The following is a 12,908-nucleotide window of genomic DNA, read 5'->3' as shown; positions in this document are numbered from 1 at the left end:
GATAAAAGGATACTTCAGGGTGACAAAAGGAGCAGGTAGCTTAATGACTCATAGAGGTGCCAGGAATGGATTCTGAGTCCATCAGTGATTCTAGTTTGTTGTTAATGAAGTTTGCAACATCAGATGTATCTGAAAAGATTTTAGGTTGACCTTCAAATGTGATGCGGAATCTCGAAGGGCATTAAATGAGAAAGGAATTCTCATGTCTATTAGCCTTTTCCTTAGAGACAGAAATTTGAGCTGACCGATGACAGTCTCTTTAGCATATTTCTGCGAGATGGGAATATTGATGTCTTGCCACTTGAACGTGGGAATTTTCCGTATATGTGCCAAGATTATCTCTGTGTGCTGATGGCGCAATGGTTTGAAGATCAGTGGTTTTGTAGCAGACAAGTTCTTTGTTTCAAAGGTTAGAACCCTATGGCCTCTTTTGATCTCAAAGTCTTTGCTGAAGGAGATTTGGAGAACTTCCACAATCCAATTGATCAGGAAATCAATCACTCAATTGGCAGAGTTTTCACACCCTTCAGGTAATCTAAAGATACAAAGGTTGCTCCTTCTGTTACGATCCTCATGTTCTGTCAGTTCCCTCTTCAATGAGGAAATGGAGCATTCAAAGATTCGCAGTTGCTTAGCTTGAGCATTAGTGTAATTCTCCACTGTACTTATTCTTGTATCAGCAAGCCTTTAAGGCCCTTGAGAATTCCTGCCACTTCAACCTGGAGCAGATCCATATTTATTTTGGTCCTCTGAGCAATGTCATATACTGAGTAAAGTTCAGCAGTATTGCCTCTAAGGTAGAAGAAGACTCAGGCCTACCTTTCACAGGAGACTCCGGAACAAGGGTTGATTGTTTGGAGAACTTTTGATTCACCTTGACATCTCTCTACTTCATGTTTCCATCTCTGATGTCTGACATACTGCAACTGTATGACTATGAACCTGTCTGAACAGCTGTGATAATGTGATATAGCTTTTGTATTTGTACCTAACCTTTGAAAGCAGGTAGGTGTATTCGACTTGCCTGAATTTTTTAAAAATGTAAGACTGTTCCCTCTGCCGTTAGGGTAGACTCTGTCTGGAACAGGGTTCTTACATTATCCTATGTCCTGCTTGGGTTGTTGATATTGTTGATATAATATGAAACTCCTAACCACTGGATTAGGCATTGGTCTACTACTTCTTTCTATGATGGTTGTGCAGGCCATGAAATTGGTCTATATGGATTTAACTTAATGAGGGATGCCCACCGTACCCCCAGAGCTGCTTGGTCTGTACTTGGTCCGTCTATGGAAAGACACAGTCTGGTAACTCTTATTGAGAGGGGTAAATGTGCTACATTGGAAGCTCAGGAAACAGGCCTCCTCCGGTTGCTGCCATTTTGTAGAAAGTAAGGGTGCACCAGAGCCCGGACAGTTGCTGAAGTAAAAGGAGGTAATATTATCACTGTGGCAGTATTTTCAGGCTATGCAGCTCGTGAATTGGCTAGTGTGCATTTATTCTGCTCCTGAGCTGGGGTTCAGGAGTCTAAAGCATGCCACCATAGGGAGCAGAAACGTCATGGGGGTGACAGGAACCTCGGGATTGCCTTTAATTACATTATCCTCCTCAAAATTCCTCTTTATGCCAGGTAAAGGTTCATGCACACATCAGAGTGCCTCGCTTTTCTTAGTTATGATTAATGCAGCATTCTGATAACATGTCTTGGGAGCTGAGGCCCTGGGCGGGATCATGTGTGAAATGAGGTGGCTCACACCAGATGCTCAAAGAGGCAGAGGGTTGGCTCTGCAATCTTGCTGCCACTGACATAGGTTTTTGAAAACACTCACTAATCCATTCTCTTCTGACCCTACCACTTATCAACTTCACGCACCACACATAGAGATAACATCAGTGCTTCTGCGTATTTGTTGGGTAGCAGCACGCCGTATTCTGTAGAGGGACGCGAAGACCCCTATGATGAAGCATGGCACTAAGGGCCCCTTTTGGTGTGGGAGGGGTCTTTAAAAAACACGAAGTGCTTCCCACCACTTTAGGAAACACTCGCCTTTCTGAAAGCCTGTTCCCTTTCTCTTTTGCCTACCATTCATGGGTGGATTCTCTATGTTCTTTTGCACTCTGGTAGCATGCCATGAGAGCTAGGGCCCTTGTGGGATCACGAGTAAGGTGATGTGACTCACGTTGGAAGAACAAAGCAGCAAAGGTCGGCGCTGCAGTCTTCCCGCCACCTTCCCATCGCGGAAACAGAGAGCCTGGGTTGTAGTGAAATGGTGTATACTATTGCTGCAGTTACAGGGCTTGCTAGTCGTTTTCTGATTGATGATTGGCTACGGGAATGTTGTGGAGTTAGGCTGGCACTGCCATCTTGGACTGCACTGTTGAGGTTCCAAAGATATGCACTGGCGGAGTTATAGGGATCGGCAGTCACATCCCCATGATTACCAACTATTCCGCCATGTGAGGGTGTTTTTCTTTAGAGCTAATGATCTCACGGTCTGGCTAACATGCTGGAAGCTCTACAGAGCTTCAGGTAGAGCCAATATCTTCACAGCACACTACGCCACGCCCCATACTAAGTCATTATTTTAAGCTTAATCGTCCAAGATATTTGTAGGGAAATTACTATTAGAATATATTCAAGCAGAATGTACAAGGGATTCTCAAGGTCCATCTGGCATAATTTAAATGCATACATTTCGGGAGCATAATACATTAGAGAATAATTTACATCAGCTATAAGAGGAATACAAAGGCCAAGGGTCCCAGGAAGTCTTCATGAAAATCCATTCCATTAGAGGCCAATGAAATCCTCCATCCACCAATAAAGAAGTGATCACCTTGTGGACACCCCAAAAACATTTCAGCAAGTGACTAAGCCAGGGCACTTTCTGGTCTATACTTGTATGTAAAGCTAAGAGAAGCAAGGAACATTTATATTTAAGCATAAGAAAATCAAACCACATTTGCAAAGCAATTCTGCATCTTTTTTATTCATGATAATTCTTTGAATTTCTACGAACTCTGTATTCTGCTTGTCAGTATCAGTGGAAAAAGTAGAAAATTTAACATACAACAATACTCTAAATTTCTTCCTTTCATGGACTTGATGGATGTGGTAAAGGGTCATACCGTTTTGTTATTCAGATCTCTAGACCACACTATCACCCGGAGGGTATCCTTGTGCTGACATTGTCAACTAGAGCACATACACACAGACAGTGGAGCGGGAACAATTTCAGAGTGGGGGTGCTGCCATCAATGTTACATCACTGACCTCATGTAGATTGTAAGATGCCCAAGTGTTGCACAAAGAACAAGTGTAGCAAATGATCCACGCCCATTCATGCTAAGTGTGTAGTATGTAGCTGGTGGTCCATTTTGGAGCACAATGTCACAGATATATTACTAAAGCATGGTGTGGCAATGCACTGTCATTTACAGACAGCACATTCACCATTGAACCGGCCATTACATTTGAAAAGATGCACAGTTTTACTGATAAAACTAAACAGCACTCAAACAATGATATGTGGAAATCAGGTTTCAGCAAATATTTGTCATTTGCTCATCACCAAATAAAGTGTCTTGTTATGTTATGTGTATTTGTAAAGCGCACTATCACCTGCAAGGGTATGCTGGTGCTCAGTAGGTGTATGTTCCTAGACCTACCTATGACAGGTTGGTTGATTGAAAAGCCCATTTCTCAGCTTCTTTTGGGGAATTCAAGAAGAGGGTAGGAGGCTCTGATGGGGAGTGGAAGGTCGTTCCACGCTTTAGGAGCGATGTATGGAACCTTGTCCTCCAGATCTGGTTCTGTGTATGCATGGGATAGTTGCCTGCAGAAAGGCTGGGGTACAGAGGTGTCTGGATCGTTGGTGGAAGGAGATGTTATTTTTAAAGTAGGTGAAGCTTGAGTTGTGGTGTGCCTTGAATATGTGTCTGAGGAGTTTTTTTGTATTGGAAACCAGTGCAGTTCCCTGAGGCGATGTGTAATGTGAGTTCTATAAGGGAGATTGTGGATGAGCCTGGCTGTCAAGATTTATTGTTCTGTTCACTAGGCAAGCTGTTGCATGCATTATGTAATGCAAACAGGATTTTGACAGTACTGTGATGTGACACCAATGGTCTCCTGTAACAAGTAAAATAGAGAAATATATAGGGCCAGATGTCCGATGGATATTTGCATTCGCAAACGGATCTTGGACCCGTTTGCGCATGCAAATATCCTTTTGGCCATGTACAAACCCGATTTTGCGACTCGCCAAAAATTTGCGACTCGTAAAATAGTGTTTTGCGACTCACTTTTAGGAAGGGGCGTTTCCTTCCTAATAGCGACCCCAAATGCAATGTATGACTGTTTCGCGACCGCATTGCGGGGTCTTCCTTTCCTAATAGCAACCCCAAATTCTATGTATGACTGTTTTGTAATCGCAATTGAGTCGCAAATCAGTTGCAGTTTACCATCCTTCACAGAAGAGTGGTAAAAGACGCGCAAACGGGGAGGGGTCCCAAGGGAACCCCTTCCACTTTGTGACTGGCTCTAAAAATATTTTTTAAGGGAAGGCAGTGGTCCCAGGGACCACTACCTGCCCTTAAAAAGTTTTTTTGTAAATGCATCCTGTTTTCCTTTAAGAAAAACGGGCTGCATTAAAAAAAAAAAACTCTTTTATTGAAAAGCAGTCCCAGACATGGAGGTCTGGTGAGCCCAGCAAGTCACCATACCTGGGTGGGCCAGCCATTCCCAATGGGGTCGCAAATTGAGAGTGCCTCATGAATATGCATAAGGTATGCAATTTGCGACCCCATTGAAAATTGCAATCAGAGTCGCAGACACTGTTGTACATACCAATTTGCAACTCACAAATTGTGAGTCGCTATTGCGAAACAATTTGCGAGTTGTAAATTCTTTGGTCGTACATCTGGCCCATAGAGCCTCTTTAAATGCCTGCACAACAATGACCTGGAGCTTGATGGAAATATAGTGCAGTTTCTTAGAATTTTCCCAAAGCTCTCTAAAACCCCTCCATGCCCCCTGATTAAATCCTGGAAAGTAGTCTGAATAATGGCATCCATTTAAGTGCTTGCTAACTGAGAGTGTGCTGTGTGCACTCTCAGTCTGTAGCAGAAGCGACATTGATAATGCGATTGGGGTTGGTTTAAAGTAGAAGTGCAACCATACAGAACAGAGTGACGCAGTCCGCCATGGTGCAAGGGAGCCTGCATTGTCGCTCGGTAGCCAAAAGTGTGCCAGCGCAAGGAAAAGATAGGAATGCGCTGTATGATGTTAAATGCTGTACATTCCTGCCCTTTCAGGCAGAGCAGCAGGGTAGCTTGCTGCGTTGTGCTGCATGAAAATACGATAAATATGCACCAAAGTGTATAACTAACCCTCTCCAGAATGACCTGTGCTTGAAAAACACCTGTAAATAAAGGCACATATCCAGAAGCTCCGGCCTCTCCAAGAACAAGTGGGGTAAATCACTGCACTGTGGTTTGGCTTGGGGTCCAGGATTCAAATGATCTCTTCCAAGGAAAATCACCCATCTCTACATCCCCAAACAATCAAATCTCATTGGCATAATTTGCCTTCGTATGAGTTTTTTCTTGATGAGTCCTGTCTAGCGATGCTTCCTGTTGGCCACACCTCTGGGTATCTCGGAATGCCCTGAAGCAGGTGGTCAATTTTCTGCACTTCAGTCCTGGAGGTCGTAGGCATAGGTGGACCCCGGTGAGCCAAGATCCAAGGGCCCTTGGACCTGCGAGGATTGAAGGGCTCCACAGCCACACAGCGTGATGTGGGACGGGAGGCTGAATCACAACCATTGAGGGTGGTGTTAGTCAGACCCAGCATGCACTGCAGCCGAGGCCATGCAAGAAGCAGGCAGCAGTGGGTCCTGGCAGCTGCTGACTGCTAAATCGCTTTCTACGAAGTTAAGCACGAGGACTGGACCCAAGACACGGCAGGGCGAACCCGCGTGGTGGCCTTCTCCCTCAGAGTGGGCAAGAAATGTGTGTAGGGCCCGTCATCATGCTGGGATGCTGGGGTTACGTCCTGACCTGTACTGAAGAGACACTGGCTGGGCACTTATATGGCGCTGCTGTTGGCGCTCTGCCAACAAGCCCCGAAGGTCTGACTGTATAGACTTACCCTTACTGAAGTCTTGCATAGTTTTTCTGAGGTGTGCAGAAGCATATGCTCGAATTTTCACCCACCCCCTATATACAACTATTATTTACTCTAAATAGAAAAGCACACAGAATATATTGGACGTGGCCTTTCTCTATTCTGTGGACGTCATGAATACGTACATTGAATGGTAAATGTTTGGACGCGCCACTTTAACAAGAAATACCTCTCAAAGACGTAAATACGTAATGACCATGCTGCCGCACCACATAATTTTATAACACGCTGTCTTTGCAGGGATACGGATGCACCATGTGACATTCTGCATTTCATCTGAAATGTATCCGTGTCACAAGCACATGATGAGATTCTTCAAGAGAGATAGGGACACGAAGTACAGCATAAGGTCTTGTGATAATCTGGGACAGTTCCCTCTAAAACTGCCAGGGGGAAACCAAAACATCACATGATACCAGCCTCGCGCACAAATAAGCAAAGCAAACATGATGAAACACTGGTCGCATATTCATTTCATTTTATTTCCCATGATTTTTAGTACCGAGATATACAGCATCGGTTGTTGCCTATATGGATGCCTAAAAGCATTTTAAATTGTATTTGCAGCTTATTTGCATAAAGCAAATGTGCAAACGAAGAAAATGTTCTGCAGTAAAACGCAGGGAGGTGGAGCGTCAACATAGGAAGGATGACTTGCACAGAACCCCACAAACTCTCGTCCTTCTCCTGGGAGATGCGGGCCTCGCTTCTGCCAATCAGATTTCTGTTCTGTTGAGAAGGCTGCAGCCTCCTGCTATACTAAGGCCAACAAAATGGCCCCTAATACCGATAGAGCGGAAACGACAGACTCTGGCCAAATCGGTATAATTAGAGATGTAGTAGAAACGCGGCTTGTGGTATTAGAGTGTGTGATAATATTGATAGATACACCGGCCGATGCCCCCATTATGGTGGGGGAGAAAATACCATCCCTCCTCTTTGCCGACGACACCCTCCTCTTATCAAAAACCCCCATAGGTCTCCAAACTCTTCTTGATCAGTTTAGTGTTTTTTGTCAGGAACGGGGACTCACAATAAACACGACCAAAACTAAACTAATGGTCATGACCGCTAAGAGGAAATATAGGAATATCCACGTTACCCTGAATGGATCTCCTTTAGAGGTGGTTGATGAGTTTGACTATCTTGGTGTTAGGATTAATAACCACTTGAAATGGGAACCCCATATATGTAAAATGATTTTAAATCTTAAAAGGGTCTCCGGCACTATTTTAAAAAACCAACGCCTCTCTATAAGTAGGCCAGTTGCCCTTGCCTTATCAGTTTACGAGGGGAAAGCAATTGCCTCAGCTGTTTATGGCTCGGAACTGTGGGGCAATGAGAATACCAATGACCTTGTCCGATCAGAGAACAAGTTTATGAGGGACTTGGTGTCGCTCCCATCCTCTACCCCACTTAAACCTTTATTCTTAGACCTGGGAAGAAAGTCTATTCGGGATATCCTCCAACTCCGTCCCCTCTTATATTGGGTTCGCTTGAGGAGGACCCCCGAATTAGCTAATTATGCCCTTGTGTTAGATGAAATATTAAAATTAAACACCTCAGGCAAAATCAGATGGCTAAATGCATTAAAAAAGCTTGTAGCAAGTGTGGGTTTAAGCGACGCTTGGGTATCCCAATCACCTCCACCAAAACAAGTGGTGAAAAAATTATATTGGGATTGGATAGAGACCAAGGCGCTACAGAACCCAAACTGGGGTCATTTGACTGAGACCTTTTTGACCCATAAATGCACCCTAAAACTGGAATTGTTTTTGGACTTCATTCAGGTTCCTCGGGAAAGGACTTTATACCTTAAACTTAGACATGGAACACTGCCCCTCAAAACTTTTACATCTAGATGGAACAATAGAAGGGAAGAGGATAAAATGTGTCCAGGGTGTACAAACCCCGAGGAATCATTGGGCCACTTTTTCTTTGCCTGTAAGGCATATATCTTACCTAGGAAGAAATGGTTAAAACCAGTACTAAAGATTCTTGGGGTTAGAGATTACAAATCAGCTTTGCGTATTCTTATTTCTGACACCTCTTCTATGGTTACTATTTGTGGGGTCGCAAAGTTCTTATCATGTGCCTGGATCATTAGGACTAAGATTTTAAAAAATGCTTATCAAGTCAATTTTTCCACATAATTCTTAGATGTCTTTTTTAAAATAATGAACTGTTTTGTAATTATGTATGTAATGAACTGTTTTTATAATTATGTATGTATTTCATGTTTGTACTTTTTATGATACATGTGTCGAATAAAAGTATAATGACTTGATAATAACACAAGTTAAAACAAATGAGCACCTTTTTAGCAGTCAGGTGAAGTCACGGTTCAAAAGTGAACATTTGCTAGGGCACAGTCACTGCGGTTGACAAAAGACTTTCCTCCTGCCAAAGATGCTAGTCAGTTCTCGGCACTAAGGGGCAGATTTACGAACCCTGGGCGCCCCTTTTACGCCGCCGTTGCGTCACTTTTGTGGTGCCGGGCGGCGCAAAAGAAGCACCATGGTACGAGCACTTACACCGTGACGCATCTGGGAGATGCGTCACGTTGTTAAGTCCTGCGCCAGAAGGAGGCGTTCCTGCACAGGAGGGGGCGTTCCGGGGCAGGAACGCCTCCTAAAAGTGGCTGAGTGAGATTTCACTCAGTCACTTTGGGGCCCATGCTGCGTCAAAACCCTGCACCTGCTTGAAGCAGGCGTAAGGATTGACGCAGCATTAACCAGATAGGGCCCCCCAGAGCCTTGCTGAAGCTGCGTCGCACTTGCGACGCAACTCCAGCAATGCGCCGCTTTTACGGCACAGATGCGTCACGCATCTGTGCCGTTTTTGCCCATTGGTGTGTCGCATTGTAAATACGGCGCCTCAATGGTGGCGGAGGCATGGCGGACAATTAGTGGCGCATCCCTGCTGATATACAGGGATGCGGCACTTATTGTAAATCTGCCCCTATATTCAGGAGCTGCTGCCACCTACTTCCGTTATCTGGGTTTCTCCAGGTCTCTAGAATAAGGCCTATGCAAACGTGAAAATGTATGCCTTCTGAAAATGAGTTACAATTATATGAAATGTAATGAAATCCACTTATGTTGATATCTCTAATGAAAATTGAATGTGTGGGTGGGCATAGCTCACGTTCAAATGTCACGAGATACACTCGAGCTGCACACAAGAAAATGTCTCCTACGAGACGTTTTCTGCTTGAGTCAGTATCCCATGGGAAACAAACTGCGAGATTCTGTAGCCACAAAAATTGACAGAATTTTGCAAATGTCATCTGACACGAAATTTAGAAATTTCATGAGCATTATAAAAAGTTTTCATGTGCCTTCCAGTGACAGAAGAGTACTGGAGCAGCATAAAATTGGCTCTACCCTCATTATTATTCATGAGGTCACATATGTATATTATGGCCTTATGCATTAATGAGATACAATGTAACCTGTAAGAGAAAATTGCACTTATAGTCACCTACAAAATGCACAAGCTCTGTAATTACTTCATTTATACATGTGTGATGCTAATGCTTTGTTTTAGGAATAACGAGTTATAGTTCATAGAAAATATTTGCTTTGCTATGTAATGGTATATGTATACATGAGAAATGCATTTACTTTCATAACATAACAGTTTGTGTATTAACATTCATTCAGTTATAAGGTGTATTGAAGTTCTTTGTTAGTTAACTTGACCAAAGGCCTTAAATATTTTGGCTTTTCAATGATTAACCTTCAATGTGAATGTTCTCTTGGATGATGTGTTTTTCAACCCTCTCCTGATTCCTGGTAGGATGATCTAAAGAATGGAAAGAAGGCTCTTTTGTGTTGAACTGTTAAGGTAGCAAGAACAGAGACATGGGTGAAAGAACAATATGACTAGAAGGGAGGTTCACTGTCCGTGTGGAATGAAGACATAAATAAGTTTGCCTAGAGATATGTGGATCAAACGGGAAAGCGTTATCAATGTTTTTTCCAAACATACATCTAAGAAGAAGGAATTATGACTGTGTCTTGTTAAAGAAAGTATTGTTTGACGGTGCTCTCCACTTGGTTCCATGACCAGCGGTGATTCCTTCACTATGGCGGAGGAGCACCAACCCCACCAGTAGCATAAACAATACTTTAAAAATAAAACAACAATAAACCAGGATTCATTATCATTTATTTTGTTTTCAGGGCAGAGTCTTGGGGATTTGGCCAGGGGGTGGCAGGCACTGAGGAGGGGTGATATGCACTGCTATCAGTGAGCATTTCGGTTTGGCCGGCCGTCTCAGGCCGGCCAAACCGACAAGTGCGATGAAGATGTCAAACCCTAGGTGCGTTGCTGAGTTGGAGACAGCACGCATAGGCTCCCAGTCTCCCTGGGAGCACAAATCAAGGGCACTCAGGGCAATCCTGAAGCTGCTGTCATGCCTGAGAGCAGCTTCAGGATTGGCTGCCGGGAAGTCTGGAAGCCTATGCCTGCAGTGAAGCCACAAGAGGAGCAGAAGACTGGAAATGCACCAGGCAAGTTATTTTGTTTTCAATTTTTTAGTTGTCATCTCCCTCCCTCACTCCGCCAACCTCCTCTGATACCAGCTGCTACTGTCCAGGACAATAATTTAGTAAGGTCTTTGAGATATAACTAGGCAATGCTTGTGATTGCACTCTGCACACTAAGCTGAGACGTCTTAGGAGAGGAGGGGTTTAGACCTCCGTGCCTTACATTTCCATGCTTTGTTCTAATTGGATGGCTTTATGCTATGCAATACTTTATTTTGAAACTTCAACTGAAGTTTCATGTTGACAATTCTTTCTCTTTATCATGTGGATCTAATCAAAGCCTAGTTTAGCATTTGATAGAGTAGTTTAATTTAAGATTTGGAAATCTTCTTGTCAGGAAGATCAGACTTTTTAATCGTCTTATTCTGTTGTGGCTGTGTTGTTTTGTACCATCATTACTGATGTTCTTATTGGTTACTTACTATTGAGAATTAACTTTGTTCGTAGATCTGGAAGTCTATTGATAATTATTTATTGTTGTGCGATGTTCTTGAGATTGATTTATATTACGCTGATTATACAATTTCTAATAAGTACATGTTTAACCTGATTTCTGGACTTAGAGTTTTACTGTGTAACCAAATGGGTTGCACTATATTTTGAATTTTAATTAAAAAATAACTTCTTTGTTCCTCAAGCTCCCATAACCGATCAGTAACAGAAGGGACAAAAATGGCCAAAATCCCCCCCACCCACTAAAGCAGACGGTAGCAGAAGTAGGATGTTAGGGTCTTGAAATAGGGAGTTAATTAATACCCCAGGTTGTGTCAGTTTCAACCCTGAAGGTCATGATTTGATTTAATGGAGTGGCGCAGTTCCAGTGCCCAGTAGTGGTGTAGTGGAGAAGTGTGGCTCAATGGTTAGAGCGGCAGACCCTGATGTAGAGGTCTGGCCCTGGACCAGGGTTTAATTCCCCGCCTCGGCGGGTCTTGGTTTCAAAATTCCACGGACCTGATAATTCTCGCCTCTGTGCCTATTCCAATCATGGAGTCCCACTCTGCAACTCTGGGCAATAGCTTGCTTAATCTCCACAACGGCCCCCACAACACTAAGGATGCCTGGCCTCCACCTTGGGGGTGCCCAGGAGTGGACGCCTCACACGGAAAGCCAGGATGGAATCCACAGCGGTATTCGTACAAGCGCCTTGAGACCCTTGCGGGTGAGTAGTGCGCTATACAAGTATCAATTTACAATTTTTATAGCAGCGGAAGGAGTATCAATAGGGTTGTGTGCCTGTGGCTTATGCCTAGCTTGCGGTGTTGTAATGATTGTGTGATGTCTGGCAGAGTTGGTGTGTATGTTGTGTGAATGTGGTGTTTAATGTGGTAAAGTTGTTAGCAGGTCAGATGTAGCCTAAGATCTCAGGACAGTATTGAAAGGTATAGAAGAGACCGTATTGTATTGCCTGCTAGGGTGTGTGGGATTTGTCGTGAGACATCGTCGGAAATCCAAATTAAGATGGGGACTTTTCTTTTGTGTGATTGAGGAGTACAATTAGTACAATGAACCTTTTGCACAAGGGATTGCTGTACTGATGAAGGTAGTTATTTACGGGCTGAAGGCTCGCTTGAATGTGTGCTTGAAGAGATTTCTTGCGTAACAGAATTCTATCAATTTCTTTAGTAAAGCAGACAATTGTTGAATTGTGTTTGTTTGTATGCGTGAGGCTGAAAGAGTATGTTTGTGAAAATTGTAAAAGAGGATGAATACAGTGAGGAGTGAGATTGATGTCACGCTGTGCCACGCTGGGATTGGTCAGTTAGTGCAATGTTATTGGTTGATTGTGTCATGCTGTGCTGCACTGATATTGATTACTGAACCTGAAAACAAATTGTGCGAAAAATCATTGTTTTTCTGTTGAATTGGATAATATTGATTGTAATTTTGATATATTGTATTAAAAATGAAATGCTTTAAAGTGATACAGGATTTGCTTAGAGGAAATGTGTCTATCCCTGTCGGACGACATGACAGGTTATTATATGGCTATAAATATAGGGCTCCACACTTGAGTTTGGCTTAAAAAATGGCACAGGTTTACAGAAAAGGAGGGTGCACTAGTGTTTTCTCACTATGGTACATTTAATATATGAATCATTGAAAATTTGAGACACATTTTGTAGGAAATGAAGCCACAGACCAGCACAGTTCAAGGCACTTAATGCATGGGA

This window comes from Lissotriton vulgaris, chromosome 10, assembly GCF_964263255.1.
Source record: "Lissotriton vulgaris chromosome 10, aLisVul1.2, whole genome shotgun sequence".
NCBI lineage: Eukaryota > Metazoa > Chordata > Amphibia > Caudata > Salamandridae > Lissotriton > Lissotriton vulgaris.
Note: the sequence above shows the minus strand (reverse complement) of the source record.